General features: G+C 46.8%; 1 protein-coding gene across 2 annotated transcripts in view; it reads left to right on the forward strand.

Annotated features, from left to right (window-relative positions):
- The window catches only part of DTD2 (D-aminoacyl-tRNA deacylase 2), a 63,189-nt gene that overhangs the window by 4,187 nt on the left and 39,527 nt on the right, over positions 1-19,475 (forward strand). The gene's annotated exons all lie outside the window — the stretch shown is intronic.

Here is a 19,475-nt window from a genome sequence, read left to right on the forward strand (position 1 = left end):
CAGTTTCCCCGTAAGAATGTAGCGAAAGCCCAGAGGAGTGCAGCAGAAGGCTGCCCTTCTCTGGCAAAGTCTAGATCATGGTGAAAACAACAGCAAAAAGTTTAGGGATTGCCACATGGATGGAAAATTACCCACAATTAAGAAATCTTTCCTAACAGACAAGAATGTTAGACTTGGGATGGAAGATATGGCGACGGGCTTGCCGGGCCATGGAGAACCCGTACCCGTGCTCCCCACAGACGTCGCTAGCGGCACTGAATGGGGTAGATGAGCAATTGAGTAAGATAGTCCGGAAGCATTGGGAACCAATTGGTATAGCAACGCTGGGAGATGTGTGGCAGGATGGGAAGGCAGTGGAGTTCGACACACTAGTGGAAGACACCGGGCTACACCAGGGACCGTACATCATTTACACTAGGCTGGTGCGGAAGATAAAAGACACTTGGTCAGAAATGGTGCTGGAGAGTCAGCCCGACACGGCCATAGAAACATTTTATGATGTGTCAGACGGGGGCCATGAGGTCTCCCGAATCTATGAACTGCTGATGTCAAGAGTGGGAAAGGAGGTGACTCATCTGAGACGGGATTGGGAAGAGGAAGCTGGGGAATCTATGAGTGATAGGTTGTGGGTGAGGGTACAAGGATATAAAAAAAAAGTGTCCAGGAACACAAGGCTGCAACAAATCCAGTTATGTTACTCACCGAGCGTACATGACCCCTCAGAAGATTGCAAGGTTTAAGAATGCAGGAACACAAACATCCTAAATGTGGGGAGGAGAATGCAGGACTGGTGCATATGTTCTGGGCGTGCCCGGAAAGAAGGAGATTCTGGAGGGAGGTGGCCCACCACTTGATCGAAAAGGAGATTAGGCTGGAGGTGGAATCTGTGTGGGAATGCATGGTGTGGGGGATCCCCAGGCCGCATAAATTGAAACGTGAGTAAACTCAAAGACCTGGTTTATATATTTGCAATGTGCAGAATTGCCATGAGCTGGAAAGCAAGTAATAGACCAAAAGTAGAAGTCTGGTGGCACGATCTTCAGAAATGGGCGGATGCAGAAACGGTGGTGTGGAGTGAAGCAGTTAATAGAGGGGGAGATAAAGAAGCAGAGACATTGATAGCGTGGAGGTACTTAGTAGCCATACTGTTTGGGCCTGCCCAGACTGGTCTAGAAGACAATGGCTCCTCAGGGGAAGCGGAGGAAGGGGTGTCCTCAGATAGAGTGGTGGAAGGCAGTTATGTGGGGTAAGCTCGAGATAGGGCAGGGGGGTAATGGGGAGGCGGTGGACACATACTGAAACTGCATATGATACTTGGAATATATAATTGTTGTTCAGTGTCTGGTTGTTTCTTTTTTGTTTATTGGTTGTTTGTTGAAATTAATTAAAATAATTGATTACAAAAAAAAACTATGCTGGACCCTGCCCAGGAATCTGTCCCCTTGGTCCTCCTGAGGAAGGTTGCACATTCCTGCAGGACACAGAAATCCTCGCCAGGAGGTCCCCTGGGAATCAGTGTATCAAAGACAGTTTTGACATACCGGGGTGCTTATCTCAGAAGTACTTTTTGAAGTAGGCAGAAAAAGAGAAGGAGTGGAGTTAGAATAACCCAGAGGAGAGGTTTAGCCCCAGACGGGGGTTCCAGCATCTTGAATTCTTCTAGGACTTCCTGCAATTCCTGCCGCCTCCCCACTCAACGCAGACCAAGCACTCTGGGTATGACATCAGAAGACAAAGGACATGTGTTGCAGCAGCCTGGATTGGACTCCTGACAACATGCTTGATTTGACCAATCTGCTGTAACGTCCTGCTTTGTAAGGTGAGGGGGACCATGCCCAGAGTTGAATCATCATTGGAGTTTAACCCTGGTTGGTAGCCAGGGCTGGACTGGGAACCAAAAGTGGCACTGGAAATGTTTTTGGAAGTGGCCCCATATTTTGCAGTACGTGCAAGCACAGTGCGTGAGCCCACCCCTTCTATGAGGGGATTAGGAGTATTCCCCAAGAAAATGTTGAATAGAATTGGTCAACATGAGTGCATTTAAAGCATGTTTTAAACATATATGGATTAAAAAGTCATGTTTTCATTAAATTCATGATCTCTCAAAGTAGATCTTCAATGACCGAGGGTCCTGGGATGTTACACATTTTGCAGATGAGAAAAATCAAATGTATCCGTTATTAAAGGTGCCCAGACACCATGCATCCCTAATCCATGTCACCCTATTCCGGTGCTGGGAAGGGCACACAGATAAAAGGCATTCTTCAATGAGCACTGGCATTGCCAACAGTTTTGCCTTTTGTGTAGGCATGGGAAAGGCATTTGCCAGGCACTACCATAGGGGTATTAACTGGATTGTTACAGCGGCAAAGTGGTGAGAGTATCCGGGCATGTAATAGCACTGCCTGGTGAATGCCTAATATTGATACACAAGCTTACACTGTTGTCTTTTCCAATGCTTGTTAGTAACAGGACTTCAGTGAAGGACAGGCATAATGCTTATAAATCGAGTGGCTGAAGTCGGACTTGGTTGACATTTTTATTTCACCTGTAGCGCTTCTACAGTTCCAATTGATGCAAGAACTCTCAGAAGACTGCTTTAAGAAAACACTGACATGATCTAAGTGTGGTGCGCAGTGAGGGGCAAATATTTTGAGTACCCTGATCTAGGCTACATTTTTATGGTATCTGGCCAATCCGTCGAATGCTATTGCATCTAACACCAATCCATCGAATTATAAGCATTGAAATGCCATTCCATCGAATGACCATTTCGTTGTCTATAATTTGATGGATCCATTGAAATGTGTTATATTGGGTTAGGGTTGGGGCTAGGGTTAGATTAAGGGTTAGGGTTAGATTAAGGATTAGATTAGGGTTAGGGTTGGGGCTAGGTTTAGGTTTAGGGGTTAGGGTTGGGGCCAGGGTTAGGTTAGAGTTGGGGTTGAGGTTAGATTAAGGATTACATTATGGTTGGGGGGGGGGGTTAGGGGTGAACCCCCCCCATTTCCCCCAAATACATAAAAACTCAAAAAGGTTACAAGGAGCTGGCCAGTGCCGAAATCTCAGCACTGGACAGCTCCATGTAACGTTTTAAAGTTACAAAAAAAGCATTGAAATGTTCTTTTTTACATGTAAAAGTGCATTTCCATTGAAACCAGTCCATTTATATTTTCGATGGACTGGTTTAGATGGAAATGCACTTTTACATTTTAAAGATAGCCTGTCGATGCTTTGGCAGATGATGCTTTGCACTAGATGGTTTGGTATGTCAATGCTTTTTTTTTTCCCGACGGATTGACCATAAACCCATTTTTATCATCTGTTCCATCTGGCAAAATGGCACGCTTTGCAGCTTATACAGCCAAATCCGGGGACCCCTGTCTGTGGTACCCTATGAATCCCATTAGCCTTACTCAAGAACCGAGCATGGTTGTTTGTGGGGAATGGTTTCAACTAGCTGGGGTGGTTGAATCCAGTCCTGTTTTTTTGTAATTTGGGGACTAGTTTATCCGGATATCATCCATCAAACAAACATCCTCATGTACAGATAGGAGATGCAATCATATTCGGCATTAAGCGCACAACATTTGAAAGGACTTTTACAATCACAAAAACCTCACGGGGGAATTAAAACCATATATCTTTAAACAGTAAAAAAATGTTGTAAACCTTTTAAAATCCCCTTTTTCATGTACATTGCTCTTTTCCGGTAAGACAGGAGGGCACACTCCAGCGATTCTGTTTCTACCATCAGGAGCAGCGATAGTGCCAGCCTATAGAGGCGGATGTTGTAGTTCTTTACTACCTGCAAAATGGTGCTCCTTCTGATCTCCCCAAACGTAGGGAAAAATAGTAAGAAATGCTTCAGGTCTTCCCTTCCCGCCCCGCACACTGGGCAGCTTGGGTCGTTGGGGATGTCTGGCTGCTTTTCTGTATTGCCCCTTAGTTGTAGGCAGTTAAACCTAGTCCTTGTTAGGAGCCATCTATTTTTCATTTTCGGAGCCCACACATGGTACGGCTGAATCTCATCACCCCTACTTATCTGCTGGTCTTCATTTTCAGAATAGGTTGATTGTTCCGATTTGGCCCGTTTATCACTTGTGCCCCAATTCAAAGCCGTCCCCCAATTCAAAGCCTGCTTACATGCTCTTAATTGTGTGGGAGACAACAATGTGTTTGGGGGGGGGCGTTGACCTGAATGTTTCTTGAGCACATGGACTCCTTTATTTACATTAGCCATGGTATTTTGCACCAGTTTTCCCTGCACAAGGTGGATCTAATAAAGAAATGGCATAAAGTGGCATGCTTATTGGCCCATAGGCGTAACCAGAAATTGCAGGGGGCAGCTGCCCATTCATCTTCCCAATACTCCATCCCCAGCTCCCTGTGGAGCAATGAACAAGGGAATGACCCAGGGAGGACCAAAAGCCGTTTAAAAAACTTGTATTTCTTTCCCTTGGAGTTCCGGGCCCTAGGGTGACCCCACAATGGGACTCTGTACAGAGTAGCAGCCTTGGTCTGGGTTTCATAGTCCTTCAAAATAGGTTTCAGGGGCTGTCCCTTGCACCTAGTTGGGAAACGGGAAATACCTGCTATTTGCTGACTCATTTTTATAGACTGTTTTTTTTTTCAGATGAGCAGTGCCATTGACGGCCTCCGAGAATGTGACCCTGAGATAGTAAAATTCTTTGACTCTCTGAATAATTTCTCCATTACAGGCCACGTGTCGCATCTTTGCTGGCCTCTTCCTTCCTACAGAGCCCATTACTGCAGACTTTGTTGTATTAATTAATCACCCCAACCCCTTCATGAAGTCTGCATAAGTGTCTACGAAAGCCTGCAGGGCCCTTGGGGTTCTGGCCATAAGGACCGTATCGTCGGCCTAGGCCAGAACCGGAAATGGCCTGCCACCCAGACTCAGATAATCCACGCATGTGTCCACCACGGCCTTCAAAAGCCCATGTATGTAAAGTGTGAACAATATGGGGGCGAGCACACACCACTGCCAAACCCCCATTCCAACATTGAAACACTCCCAGAGAGTGCGCAGAGAGGGGCAAATAGTACCCTGATCTAGTCTACATTTTTATCATCCGTTTCATCTGGCAGAAACGCACCCTTTGCAGCTTATACATTCAAATCCAGGGACCCCTGTCGATGGTACCCTAGGAAGCCCATTAGCCTTCCTCAAGAACCGAGCACGGTTGTTTGTGGGGAATGGTTTCAACTCGCTGGGTGGTTGATTCCAGCCTGTTCTTTTTGGAATTTGGGGACTTGTAATTTTCAGAAATTTCAAATTGGAAGGAAAAATACTAGTCCCAGAATCCAAAGGGGAAAAACATGGCTGGGTGCCCTTCACATGCATGACCACGAGAAACTTTAGAGCTCTGAATCTGTTGAATCTGTATTGTGCTAAGAGATCCCGATGCATGTCAGTCACGATTTGCACATTATAATGGACAGAAGTCCACTGGCAATTCACTGGGCAGCCTATCCTCCCGCTCTCCCTCCCTCCTCACGGAACTTAGTATATGACAGCTAAATGCCTTTGTAAGCTAAGGACAGTGACGAGCCGGGAGGACTGAGGACTGCGTTCATAATCTGGCATTCTGTAGCTGCTGTTCATTTACAGAATGGGAAAAGCAACATGTAAGCAATGTTTCTGCCCACTGCCTCTCCCTCTGGCAGCATTGCTTTCCCAGTGGTAGCTTCAGAACCCCTCCCATCCCACGCTACATCCTAACCCCATGACATATCTGACCCTATAAGGCAAAAAGTGAAGCATTGGACTTAAAGAAAAAAAAATAGATTTCCCCAAGATAGCCATGCAGAAACTCTAAAAGAATACATTGCACTGTTGAGACCACCAGCAGCGTATACGATTTTTCACTGTTCAATAGAAAATATGACATTTTGAAGCCCTGACTATGCTCAAGTATGTGAAGTGGTGTAATACTTGACTGTGTTTGTTTTAATGATTAAGAGCCCAAATTAAAAGGGTTTACTTAAGTGGCAAAAGAAAGAAATGTGACAATTTCCTGCCAAGGCTAAGAAAACCGTTACTTACAGCTCATTTTCTACTTCTGAGCAACGCTTTACAGTTTACTTTTGCACTTCAGCCTTAAGGAACCAATCAGCATTGTGCATGTAATGATGTGTGTGTGCCCCAGCCCTTAACAATCAAACAACAAATTGAATAAGGTATAGTTTATCTTTCCTAAGTGCCTTTATTTTACATGCCTGCGAGATGGGACCCTATTGTTCCTTTTGACGAAACTCCTTCCACAGATGGAGAGCAGAGGAACCCATTAAACTTACACGTGTTTCCCGTTAAACGCTGTAGCAGAGCCTCTTTTGTGCGCTTTCAGTGGTTGAACACAAACACTTGGAAGTCTTTGAAAAGAGGGTGTTGTGTACCCCTCTATTATACTTATTTTCCATGGGATATAGTCTAACCATTAAAGTAACATGTTGAAAACTACAACAGTGTGCGTTTACGTTTAAATGTGACTTTCGTGTGTCAGGCCTAGAAGCCGGAATGAAGTGATTCGCCGAGAATCGCGTAATTGCGAAAAGTGTGGCAGCCAAGTTTAAAACAACGCATTCCGTTATCACAAGCAGCAGCTTAGCTGCTAGATCGTAACTTGTTTTTGCAAAGAGCACGCAACTGACACTGCTCCAGCCCTACCAACAGGCCACAAAGTGATATGTCAGGAAATCGGGTAGTTTGCATACAGTCAGTGTCAGTCTGTTTTATTCTACCAGCTGCTCTATATAATAAGTTAGAAGCACATCCTCTATGAAACCTGGTTTCTTAAAATTCTCCAGAAAACATTCAAATTAACCGCCAAGTAAAAAGGGATGATCACCTTTTTACCTTCAAATTAAATGTGATGAGTTACAATGCTGTTGCAGGGGTCTTAGTAGCACCTACCCTCAACTTTGTGGCAAGAGCCCGCCTGCACTGTCACTGATCTGTGGGTGTGAGAATTGCGCGCTCCTGCTGTCTCACTTCTATAGGTGCAATGCTGCGCTCTCTGTTGTATAGGTTGGAGAGAAGCCAGCTCTGCTGCTGCGCTGTGGTAAAACCTCTCCTCTTTATGTCTCTCTTCTCCCCTCCCCTCCCACTATGCCTCACCACTCCTCTCTCCTGGAGTAACCACTTTCTCCACTCTACCCCTCAGGCCGAGCCAACCCCCACACTGCCACCCACCTCTTGGTCATCCGACCCATGAAGTGTTTATCTCTGATACTCTTTATGCACTTGCCCCTGTCATGAGGATCTGCTTGAAACCCAAAGCCAAGGGCAACTCCTGGTACAACTCGGACCTCGTCACCCGTAAATGCAAGTGTAGGGTGGCTGAGAGGAAGTGGCTGGCATCTTGTGCATCCTCTGACAAACTGGCCTATTGCCTGTTCTAAAGGCAATACCGACTCTGTCCTCACTAAGAAGGGAGTTCACATCCAAGCCCGCGTCGCTGCGGCATCTAACAACACAGCCAAACTCTTTAAAATCTGCAAGGAGCTGGCCAATCCTGCAGCAGTTTCTATCTCTGCTGTCCCCTGCCAGGATCTTTGCACGGCCCTGGCTTCTCATTTCATCTCTAAAACCCAGGACATCCTGTCCAGCCTCTCGTCCTCTCCTCCTTCTCCATCTACCTCCGGCCACCTCTCCTCGCTCTTCTCTGCCTTTCCTCTGTTCACCCCAGGCGAGGTTTCTAGACGAGTCCGATCTATGAACGTCTCATCAAAACCGGTTCTTCCCTATTCTTCCAAAACCAGCAAGGACCACATTGACACCCTCGCTCCAGCCTTGGCTGACTTCTGCAATCACTCTTTTGCCACTGACACCTTCCCTTCCCCCCTGAAGCACTCTCTTGTGCACCCTCTTCTCAAGAAACCCTCCGCCGACCCCTCTTGTCCGGGTAACTATCATCCGATCTCCATTACTCCTTTCCTGGGCAAACTCCTGGAAAAGCTGGCATCTGCCAGCTTGATCTTCACACTGAATCTGTTGGTTGTCTCCATGACCATAAGTCTGGCTTCAGAGCTGCCAGAAGCACAGAAACTGGTTTCCGGAACACCTGTGAAGACCTGCTCCCTAACCTTGATGCCAATCACCCCTCTGTCCTCATCTTACTCAATCTCTCTTCTGCTTCCTATTCGGTCAACCATGCCATCCTGCTCAACTGGCTCCCTGATCACCTGGGTATCACTGATCAGGCCCTGGCCTGTCTGACATGTAGTTTCGGACGACCCTCCCAGGTCCAACATGGGTCCTTCCTCTATCTCACTCTCTACCTGTGGTGTTCCCCAGGGGTCTAACCTTTCTCCCTGGCTGTTCAACCAATACCTGGCTGCTTTTGACCACTGAATTGCCGCTCTCTGCTCCAACTTTCGGTGCTATGCGGATGACACTTAGCTCGCTTTCCGGCTCCCCTCTGCCGCATCTTGTCCCTGTCTCATCCCGGATTGTCTGTCTGCAATCCAAGAATGGTGTGCCACCAGTGATCTCTGCCTTAATGCCAGTAAGACAGAGATCCTCCTCATTGGCAACCTGCACCTTCCTTTCCTGTCACTCTCTGGCCGGACACCCTTGGCCCTCTTACTGCTCCCACCTGTGAGGCTAAGAACCTCAGGGTCATCTTTGACTCCACACTTTCCTTCTCTCCTCACGTCTCTAAGAAGTCAAACTTCCAGCTGCACCTCAGAGGTATTCTTCCTTTCCTCACCTTCCCCCAGAGGCTCACTGTCTCCAGAGCTCTGGTTCTCTCTAGGCTGGACTACTGCAACAGCCTCTTTCTTTAAAAAAAAAAAATCTTTATTGAACATAGTAGCAAGCATGTTACGTCACGAGAAATCATATACAGAGTGTGACTTGGAGGTGCAAAATCATAATCAGTGAGGCACAATGAATCGTCTAATACTTAAGACCTCTCCAGAGCAACCAACTTGAAACATCCAAACCATTCCTGAGTCCACAGGCCTATTCAGGTGTTTCATCTCCCCCATGCATTTGCAAAAGATAAGCCCGAAGGTGACCCCATATGTCTTTCGGCTAGCTGTAAGGCACAACCATTGCAATGTAGCCCTCCTCCTTTCCATTAGCGTAAGTCAGTTCTCTGAGCAACTCAACTGCCCTCGGGGCCTTTCTCAATTTCCAATATTTCAGGATACATTTCTTTGCAATCACACAAGCTAAATTAAAGAATCTACGTATCTTCACATTGACCTTTCCTAAATCCCCCCCAGGAGATACGTAGGAGGGAGAGTGCCGGGGGTATCTGAGTAATGTCAGACAGTATTACTGCTACTTCCTGCCAGAGTTGTGCGATTGCAGGACATCTCCAGTGCATATGGAAGGAGTTGGCACCCGTACTACCACACATCATGCATTCACTATCTTCATTCATGGCAAACCTACAGATTCTCCCTGCGGTGAAATGTAAATGGTTCAATATCTTGAATTGTATCAGCCTACATTTTACGTTTAGCGAGACCTCATTCGTCAGACGACACCATCGTGCCCCCCTATCGTCCTGTAAATCTATGTTCAGGTCTCTCTCCCATTTTCCTCTGGCCGTATAGTTGATTTCTGAGCATTCTGAGATGCTTTATACAGTCTAGAGACAGGCCTTCTGGAACTCTCACCCCTCGCTAGCATTTCAAATGGCTCGCATGTATTGGGTTCTTGAGGGAATGATGGCCAGCCGCCCGAGCCGCTGCCCTCATCCTATAATATTATAGGCATCTAATCGGGTTATTCCCCAGTTTGGCAGCGAATTCCTCAAGGGACACAAAAAGCCCATTCAGAAACAAATCACTTAGCATCATTTCCCCTCCCAGGTCCCACCCATTCTTAATACACACGTCATACATTGGGGGGAGCCCAAAGCAGTTCCACAGTGGGACCACCCTGCAATATGGAGTCGACACATCCAGCCTCTTAAACAGTCTTGCCTATGTGTTCACTGTGGTACGAACTGGGTCAAACGAGCACGAATCCTCGTGACGTCCCCCGAGGATCACCGCCTTCAAATTCAGGTCCTGATGTATTGGGCCCGGATCCGCAGAATACCAGTGCCCGGTGTATTGTGCCTGCAAGACAATGTAATACAATTCAAAGTCGGGTGCCGCTAAGCCACCCCATTCATACGGTTCTACCACGCACTCCCACTTCATACGCGACGCCCCCGCACCCTACACGTAGCCGGTTACCAGGGTTCGGAGTTTGTCAAAAAATGTTCACCAGGCCATATAGGGATGTTGCCGAAATAGTACAACAGTTTAGGGACTACCACCATCTTGAGTAGTGAAAGCCTTCCGTACGGGGACATCAGGATCTTTGACCACATTTGTAGCTTAACCGCTATGGCTTCAAGGTATAGCTCATGATTATCGGCGACCAATGATCACTGTGAGCGTGATACCATCACACCACACCCAAGTGCTGGAATCCATGTGGGGCCCATTGAAACCCACAAAGGCCATCCAGGATGGGGGTGGCATCTGTTAGGAAGAACATTTTGGATTTCGCCTAATTTATACGATATCCAGAGAAATGCGTGGAGCTGTGTATCTCCTCCATCATAGGTGCTTAGTTCTGTTCCGGATCGTGGACATAAACCAGCGTGTTGTCCTCATATAGAGCTATAACCTGGGGGCAGGCAGCTACATGGATACCCGTGTCCATGACTATCTCGCATCCTACGAGCTAAAGGTTCAATTCTTAAGGAAAACAACAATGGGGAGAATGGGCATCCTTGCCTCGTCCCTCGTCACAGTTTAAAAGAGGATGACAGCATACCAGTCGTGCGCACTCCAGCGGATGGCTCTTCATATAGCAACCGAACAAACTCTATGAAGGGGTTCCCAAGTCGCATGTGATGTAGGACAGTAAAGAGGAACTTCCAGGGGGCCGAGCCGAAAGCCTTTTCTGCGTCCAGCGAGGCGACAACTGCCACTGCGCCCGGATCTAACTGGGAAGTAACGCAAAAAAGCCTGCTTAAGTTAATTGTTGTAGCTCGTTCTGGTATTAACTCGGACTGCTCCGGATGGACTAGCATTGACTGAATGAAAGCAGGCGTGTTAATAGGACGTTGACGAAAACCTTAGTTTGCGAATTGATAAGCGATAATGGTCTGTATGAGGCCATATCAGCCACCCGTTTGCTTGGTTTTAACATACAGTGATTACGCCTCCGATAATGTGAACTGTAGTCGGCCAGTCCGTAGGGATTCCTCCCATACCTGTAATAACTTGGGCGCCAGTATCTGTCGCATTTCTTTATACAATTTGATGCCTATCCCGTCCGGCCCGCAGACCTTCCCAGATGCTAGTGCCATCATTGCTGTGGTAATTTCCTCATGATTCACAGGTTGATTCATTACCAACTGTGCTTCATCAGGGAGCCCGGGAGTGCTATGCCCTCTAAATATTGGGTTATGCATCTGTGTTAGCATACAAGGCCTCATAGTATCGTTGGAACTCATCATTGATCTCTTCAGGTGTAGTAAGCATCATGCCTGCCTGTGTTTTGATATCATGTATTGTGTTCCCTTTTCACCTCGGACCACCCTAGCCAAGAATCGTTCTGGTCTATCGGCTTCCCCCGAACCACAGCGCCTGGACAGGTTGGGCCATGAGGCTTACTTCTCTGTCCGCCAGCTCCCTAAACTTCAGCAGGTTCCCCTTGATCAGTCCCAGAAGTGATTTGGCCTATAAGGTGTCACAGCCATTTTCGAGGTGCCGTAGGCCTGTCTCTACGTCCACCAAGTCCTTTCTAACCCCTCTTAGGGTACCAGAGGTCTTGGAGATCGATATTTTCCCCCCTCAGCCACACCTTAAAGCCTTCCCATACTGTGGAGTAGTGAGATACCGACTCTTCATTCCTCAGAAAGAAGTCTTCAATTTTATCTCACAGTCCTGAGGTCAGGTCCGCATCGAGGATACATGCAGAAGGCATCCTCCATAATGGATAGGGGGTGCTAAGTCCCTCCAATCTTACGGTCAGCAATATTGGTGAATGATCGGAGATGGTTCTCTGCAAATAACACAATCTAACACCCGTGCCATCCAACTAGCAGAAAGCAACCAATAATCCATCCTGGACAGGCTGTCATGGACCTATGAGTGATATGTGAACTTGCGCACCCCAGGGTTACGGTCTCTCCACACATCCACAAGCTCCATCTGTACCATAATTTGGTGTACCATACGCACTGCCCTGGTTAGATCTCTTTGGTAACCTCTCTATCTAGTAAACAGTCTAGTATGGTATTAAACCACCCCCACCCCCAGATTATCGGGACGGTGTCCCCGCCCACTAAAACCTCCAGCACACTTCCATAGAATTCAGGGTCATCGATATTGGGGCCATACGTGTTGAACAGTGCCACATTCATACCAGAGATCTTCCTCCACAAAATAAAATATCGGCACTGAGGATCAATGCTGCGCTTAATCTCCTTAAAGCATAATGTGCGATGTATCATAGTGAGTACCCCCCTAGCTTGCGTTGAATATTCGTCAGTATATCCCCTTTGATCGGCCAAGCCGGGCGCAAACCGCCTGTTGATCGTTCCCTGTGTATGAGTTTCTTGCAAATTCACTATCTTTGGGCCATGACGTTGTATATATGAAAGGACCTGCCTTGCTTTGATAGGGTTATTAAGGCTGTGGACGTTCCATGTTGAAAAGGAGATTCTCTTTCCCATTGGCCCTGGTATCCCCCTTCTTCCAACACCTTTTCCCCATTCTACCACATAGGATATTCCGAAACACTGCCCACCCACACCCCTTTTTTCACACAAACTCTTTCGCACACCACGACAGACAACGGACTGACATCAGAGCTGTTTACCTGACATGCCCCAATACAAGGGTCAGGCAAAAATCAGGCAATTGACCAGAATCGCACACACCTGATGGCCCTTTCCCGTCCCCATAGGGATAAAAGGTGGAGCGCAAGAGCACGGTACAAGCAAGGCGGACTGCATTATGACGCGGCTATCCAAGTATGGCAGTTCAATAGGAGGATAAAGGCGGTGAGAACCGAAAGGGTGACAAGGAGAGAAGCAACCTTGCCCTTTCCAACCCAAGCCTGCAAAGCCTCAGTGGAACAAATCGTAAGACCTCGAACAATAGCCAGCGTGTGTTGCAGCAGATGTCAACGGTACATGGGGGCCCTCCTCCACTGATAGCCAAGCCAAGGAGAGATGCTTGCTGCTATGGTACTGGCCTTGACTCCAGAGAAACGAAAAGCCAATCGGTTTATCACAGCCGGTGAGTCAAAGGGAGAGTCGATAAGAAACTGAACTGTGTTGAACAAAAGTAGCAAATGGCTAATTGAAGAAAAGTACAAATAACTGTTAATACGAGAGGGGAAAACCAGCTGTAGAAGAGTCCGGCACCACGTGGCTGCTCACTCGAGAAACTCTGAGCGATTACCCTATTGTTGCCTTCGGAAATGGACGAGAAAGGGGTGAAAGTGGTCCTAAAGGGGTCTAGCAAAATCCTCTGTAGAGTCGAAAGTCTTTGACTGGCATAAAAGTGTAAAGCTAAGGGAAGTCAATCCCACTTCATGAAGTAGAAGTAATTGTGTGTAATTGGCAAAGAGTGAACCTGACGGAGGGATGCCGATGGAAAGGGGCAAACTCCCAAGGAACATTGTGATGACGCGAGTGAACCCGGCAGAGGGAATTTCACAGTGAGCTGTTTAAAAAGACTTGTGAATGTAAGGAAAGCCATTGTGAACCAGACGGTGGGAGGCTGACATTCAAGAGGGGTCTGAACCTGCAAGAGAGGGATCGAGGGATGAAAAGTCATCACCCAACATTCATTTAAAAAGAAACTTCGATTTGTTATTTTGAATGCGTCAGGTCCTCGAAGGCAAGATACTTTATTTTATTATTTTTACCAACTTTATTTAAGTTTCAGAGCAATGTAGATATGGGTGCATTAATAACCAGAAATGTTAACAAGCATACATTATTTTCATATCTGCTCATTCTAACCCCACCTGGGGTGCAGCGCAATTCAAGTCCATTGCTCATATTTAAACAACCCATGCCCAGTAACCATTAAACCACCCCCTCTCCCTCCAAACATGTCCCAATTTATGGATGAAGAAAGTATTCTGTTCTTGCTTTAAGAATTCTTTTAAGAGAAAAGAGACTTGACCATCGATGCTCCTGATAGCTGATAGCTGAGAACAGAACTGTCATCTTGTCCTGGGAAAGCTCGAGAGTGTGCTGTGCTCAGGACTCCACCTTGTCCTGTGCTCAAAACGTGGGGAAGGGAGGCCGAGGTTACCCCATCCTGATTTATCATTTGTGAACACTTCTTTTCTTTTTGTGAATCCTATCCCACACACTTTTGGTATTTATTTGTAAGGACTGGCAATAGGTTTTTCTTAGTATAGGCTCTTTTATTTGACAAGATGCCACTACGACTGATTTATATTTCATTTGATGGCCGTAGCTTGCTCCCATCTTAGCTTTAGATTTAGATTAGATGTTTTTCCAACCTGCATATCCTATTTAATAACACCTGTGAACTGGGATCACTTGTCTGTCTTTACTGTTGCCACATTTACACAACATGCACATAGCAATCATGCTCTCAATCACACCAGCATCCATCATCATACATTCATTCACCTAACAACACAAGCATGCACGCACCCATACACATAGTTTACATTTTTAAAACCATGACCATAAACAAACGTACCTTCTGCTGCAAGTCTTTCCTCTCCAGCGCTCCAGCCCCTGCTAGCAAGAACAGGAATCGCAAAAGTTCCTGCACATGTGTGCAGATGCTTGAGCGTGCATGATGAGACAACGCACTCCATCCTGCTATGTCTGTATGTGCGACGAGGCGCAGGGGTGCCCCCTTGCGCATACAGACATGGGGTTCCCCAGCCAGCTTTTCAAATCACCCATGCGAGGCTGGGGAAGCAAAACGCCCCCAGCCTTGCATGGCTCATTGAACTTGCATGGCTGAGGAACAGTAACTGTCAAAGCGAAACAGGGTTTCCCTTTGACAGATAAAAGCGCTCCCTCAGCTGGAAAAATCAGCTGAGGGAGTGCTCGTATTTCACTGGGCTGGCTTCTCCGTAATGGGTGAGAGGGGGCCAAGACTCGGTAGGTCGACACCCCCTCACCCATTATGGATGAGCCGCCCCTGGCCTGGATGCTCTCTCCAAGCTGCAGACATGGTTCACTCTCCTGCCAAGCCTTAGTAAAAGTCCATGTACGATTTGGGTGCGAGTCCCAGACTCGCCTTTCAGGCTTTTGCAACAACCTCCTTGAGGTTTCTGAGCCTCTGTCATTTCCTGCATACCTTGTGTTATGGCTTACGTGAGTAATGGCTCCCTCAAATCAGCTGGGCTCACTCGCGGTACTCCAGTAACTTTCCGGGGCTTCCTTCCCTCTGCAGCTGCTCCACAGGTTTCTTTCTGCTTTCGCAGTCCCCCGGTCTCAGGGTCACCTGGAGTCTTGGTCCGTTTCGGAACCACGCAGTGCTCCGGCCCTGGACCAACTCCGGACTCTCTCTCCTTCTGCACGGCGTCCTGGTCAGCGCCCGTCTGCACGGTGGGTTTGTCGCTCCTCTCCCGTTTCCTGCTGGGAGGGCTTGACAAACTGTCAAGTCCTTTGTTGGTTTTTATCTTCGAGCAATCACTGTTCGTGAACCACTAGACTGGTGAAATTGGTTCCAATGCATACTCAGTATTGTTCTGCATTCCCTCCGCCACTCAGTACTATGTAAGTATTGAGATGGTAACTCACTAGTACTCCTTGTCTCAGTGCTCTCTATTTGAGTTGCCTTAGCAAAGGAGATAGGGTGTGAGGGTAAGTGTGAAGAGGAATGAGGAGAGGAAAGAAAGGTGGGTTAATTCTGGAAAGGGGAACCAGAGTCATGTACTGGGTGGGAATACTGCATTCACCCGATGTGGTAGTCACTGGTCCCGAAGGGGGTTTCGCCCACAATGAGATCACCCGCTGAGTACCACCCCCAGGGGGACTATCGGGTAGCGGCCTCACCACTCTGGCCTCATGCGAAGGGACTTCCACTTCGGAAGCAGCGACAACATCATGCAACTCGTCACAGCAAGGACTCTGCAAAGGAGACGCTGGTACTCGGGAACCTGTTTACTGGAGGTGGCAGAACCCTGCAAGTGTTCTGTAAACCCCTTCCTGGCTGGGATGTGCAGAAAAGGACGTGCGCTGCCCCGATTCCTTCAATTAGATCTCCCAGCAACTGCGATCCCTGAACCTCTGTGCACTTCCAAACTAGCTCGACACCGGTTTGAGAAACTCTGACGCCATCCAAGCTGCTGCAGGGGAACCGCCTGAGTCATCTCCGACCTAAACTCTCTACTGAATCTTCCAATGCTCTTCTTCATGAGACTGCCACCTGGCCTCCAGTTTCTTTGAGCACCATGCCATTGCTGTTGAAGTACTCCAACGCTGTACTGAGCCAGCTGAGCACGCTCACCGCTGAAGGCAGCCTTTGCTTCTCCTCACCCAATGCCACTGAGACTTCCAGTGCTGCCAACCCAATATCTTTGACCCACAAGCCCTCACTGCTGCCAAACAACACTGCATTGTTGGAAGCAGTCACTGCCACTCTTCGACTTCACCCCGGTCCAGTATTGAAAGTGCATTGACGCCAAAAAGGCGTGCTAGGCACTGTTGAGACAATAACGTACAATATTTTAAAAAGCCCTGTTCCTCTGGTCTGACTTAAAAGACCTTGGTGACTAATACCCCCTTCTTTGCTTTTTAAGGCCACCCTATTAAACTTTGACATTGCGGATTCACTCAACTGCCTGCACCCATGTCTTCACCTAAAGTCCCTCTTTATTCCAAAATCTGCATTCTCCGTGTTCCCTTCATATGGGTGAGTCTTTAGTGTTTTGCATTGGTTGCATGCATTATTAGTGTTTATTAAATTCCTATTTTCCTAGACCCTTGGTTGGGCCTTCTTTTATTTTGCTAGCACTGTATTATTGTTGTTTGGGTGACATCTGTAGCAGCTCACATCTCTCCTGAAGAGTATAGCCTGGCCTCGGGAGGAGGGGGTATACCTGTATGACTGTGCCTGTTTCACCTTTATGATTGGGATCACTGCTGGTTTAGTAGTGTGGGGCTGAGAAGGTGGTTTATGCACTACTCATCCCTGTACTCGTGCAAAGCAGTAGGCCTTTTGTCACAATGGAGGAGGGTAGTGATCACATGAAGGGAAGCGGCCCTGCACCATCCATTGATGCTGCTGGCCCACCGGGCCAATGCCAACCTGTTTAATGGCCAGTTGCCTCTGCTTGACAGCTCTTCTTGAATTGTATGATCAAGACATTTATCCTTGAATGTATGTTGCCTGCTGGGCAGGTGAGCATGCCTGGCTAAACTCTTTGTTTTGCCACATGAGTGCAGAAGCAAGGACTTATGAAATGGGGATTAAGGGGGAGTTAAGGTAGTACTGAAGTGCAAAAAAGAGGGAGGTTATTGTACCACTGACCCAAGTCAATGTTAGTCTATTTTTAAATAGAAATCCCTTCTTGTCAAGCGGGCACATCATTGCCAATTTAAAGGAAATCAGAAATCCGGGAATGTGTGTCATTTTCACCTGGTGATTGTTTTACTTCTGGTTAGGAATGGTGCTGCAAAGAGAGCCAGGATCAGAAGTATATTCTCTGTTGTGAATGCCATGTAATGCCATCGTGTTAATTACAATTGTTGACCTCCTTTTTGGTCATAGAATGTTGGCAAGTATGCTCCATGTTGACTGGGATCTCCTGCTCCAAGTGTGCATGCCTCCTGACTCCACCTCTTTCACCCCTGACGTTCTGAAGCAACAGTGTGTGCCTTGATTACATCTGGTAATCCCCAATGAAGTGCACCTTTCCATTGCTTCAATTCAGATGTTTGTTTCCGACTTCCCTTATGTATATCTGCAGGGTCAATAGTGAGAAGACCGAGCTTCTTATTTTTGGCTCGGCTCAATTGAGGGAAAAACTTGTCTCTGCCTATGCCAACTTTGACATTGTTCAGCACCCTCTAAAGACAGTTAATGAAGTGAAGACGCCAGGCGTGGTAATTGAGCATCACTCACTGCTGACGGTCAACGTTACCAATGTCACAAAAAGTGTACATTGTTATACAAGGCTTCTGCGGTTGATGAAGCCTTATATTTCTGATAATAATTGCATCACATTGGTCAGAGCCCTAATTCTGCCAAGATTAGATTATTGCAATGCCTTGCTCAGTGGGGCAAGTAAATCCTGTCTAAAAAAAACTGCAGAGCTTACAAAATGACACTGTCAGGGTTGTGAATAAGGTTTCTAAATTTGAACACGTATCATCTTTCAGAAGGAAACTACACTGGCTCCCGGTGGAAGCCAGTATACAGTTCAAAATCAACACTAAAGACACAAGTGTCTGTTTGGTAAAGCTCCTGCTTACTTAAAAACACAAATTAATGTCCATAATTCTGCTAGGATCGCGAGATCCAAAGGTTCCAAGAGATAGTTTTGTCCCAGATTTAAGCGAGCTAAAGGGAAAGGGAGGTCTTACCCAGTGAGGGCTGCTATGGCTTTGAACAAATAGCCAATAGACCTGTGCTGTGAAGAGAATCTTCCTGCTTTTTAAAAAGGCGATGAGCGCATTATTTTCTTAAATTGCTATGCAGTATTTCTTCTCCTTCCATTTATTTTGATCTGTCCTCTCTGCACCTGATGCCTGCGAAACATAAACATAAGGGTAAGTAGCATCAATGGGGCATTCCATCCCGTCAGTAACTAAGACCCTCCTTTGTTCTTCTATCGAGTCTCCAGCAGCATCCGTTTTATTGCTATTTTGAAGTACTGCACTAGCAAAGGAAATCCGTTCTGGCACTGAGTGCTCTAAGCAATCATTGTATCTAAATAGTGCAGACTAATCACTAGTTCACGTTTTTCATGATAGATGAACGTTTTGTGTTTCTTTACTCTTTCATGTCCCTTAAACAATCATAATGTCGCACTGCCGCATTCGTACATCCGTACTCGCATGGAGAGAAGGAACACGCATTGTTAAACGTTTTGGCACTGTAGCACATGTACCGGCTTTCAAATCTACGGTTCTGTATCCCATCACGTTTTATAAAAATCCAACAAATTCTATGCATGCTAGTGTTGTAAGGAAGGCATGGTGTCAAGAATAGACTGACACAAGTGATCAGTGTGTTCAGTACAATAGGATCTGATTTCTTTAGTCTGATAACCTTTACAGTTCATGCAAGTTAATAAGAGGTAGTGTGGAGTGGTGTGATCGTTCTGGCCCTCACCTGTAAAGTTGGCTGCTCCCCGCCATGCTGTATCAGAAGCATTTCTCTTCCTTGGTAGTTTTACCTAAAGGCCATCTATGGCACCGGACAATGTGTGATAGTAGCTTATTTTACAAAGTCATGGGTGTGTTTTCAAATGTTTA

This window comes from Ambystoma mexicanum, chromosome 14, assembly GCF_040938575.1.
Source record: "Ambystoma mexicanum isolate Mex_15411 chromosome 14, UKY_AmexF1_1, whole genome shotgun sequence".
NCBI lineage: Eukaryota > Metazoa > Chordata > Amphibia > Caudata > Ambystomatidae > Ambystoma > Ambystoma mexicanum.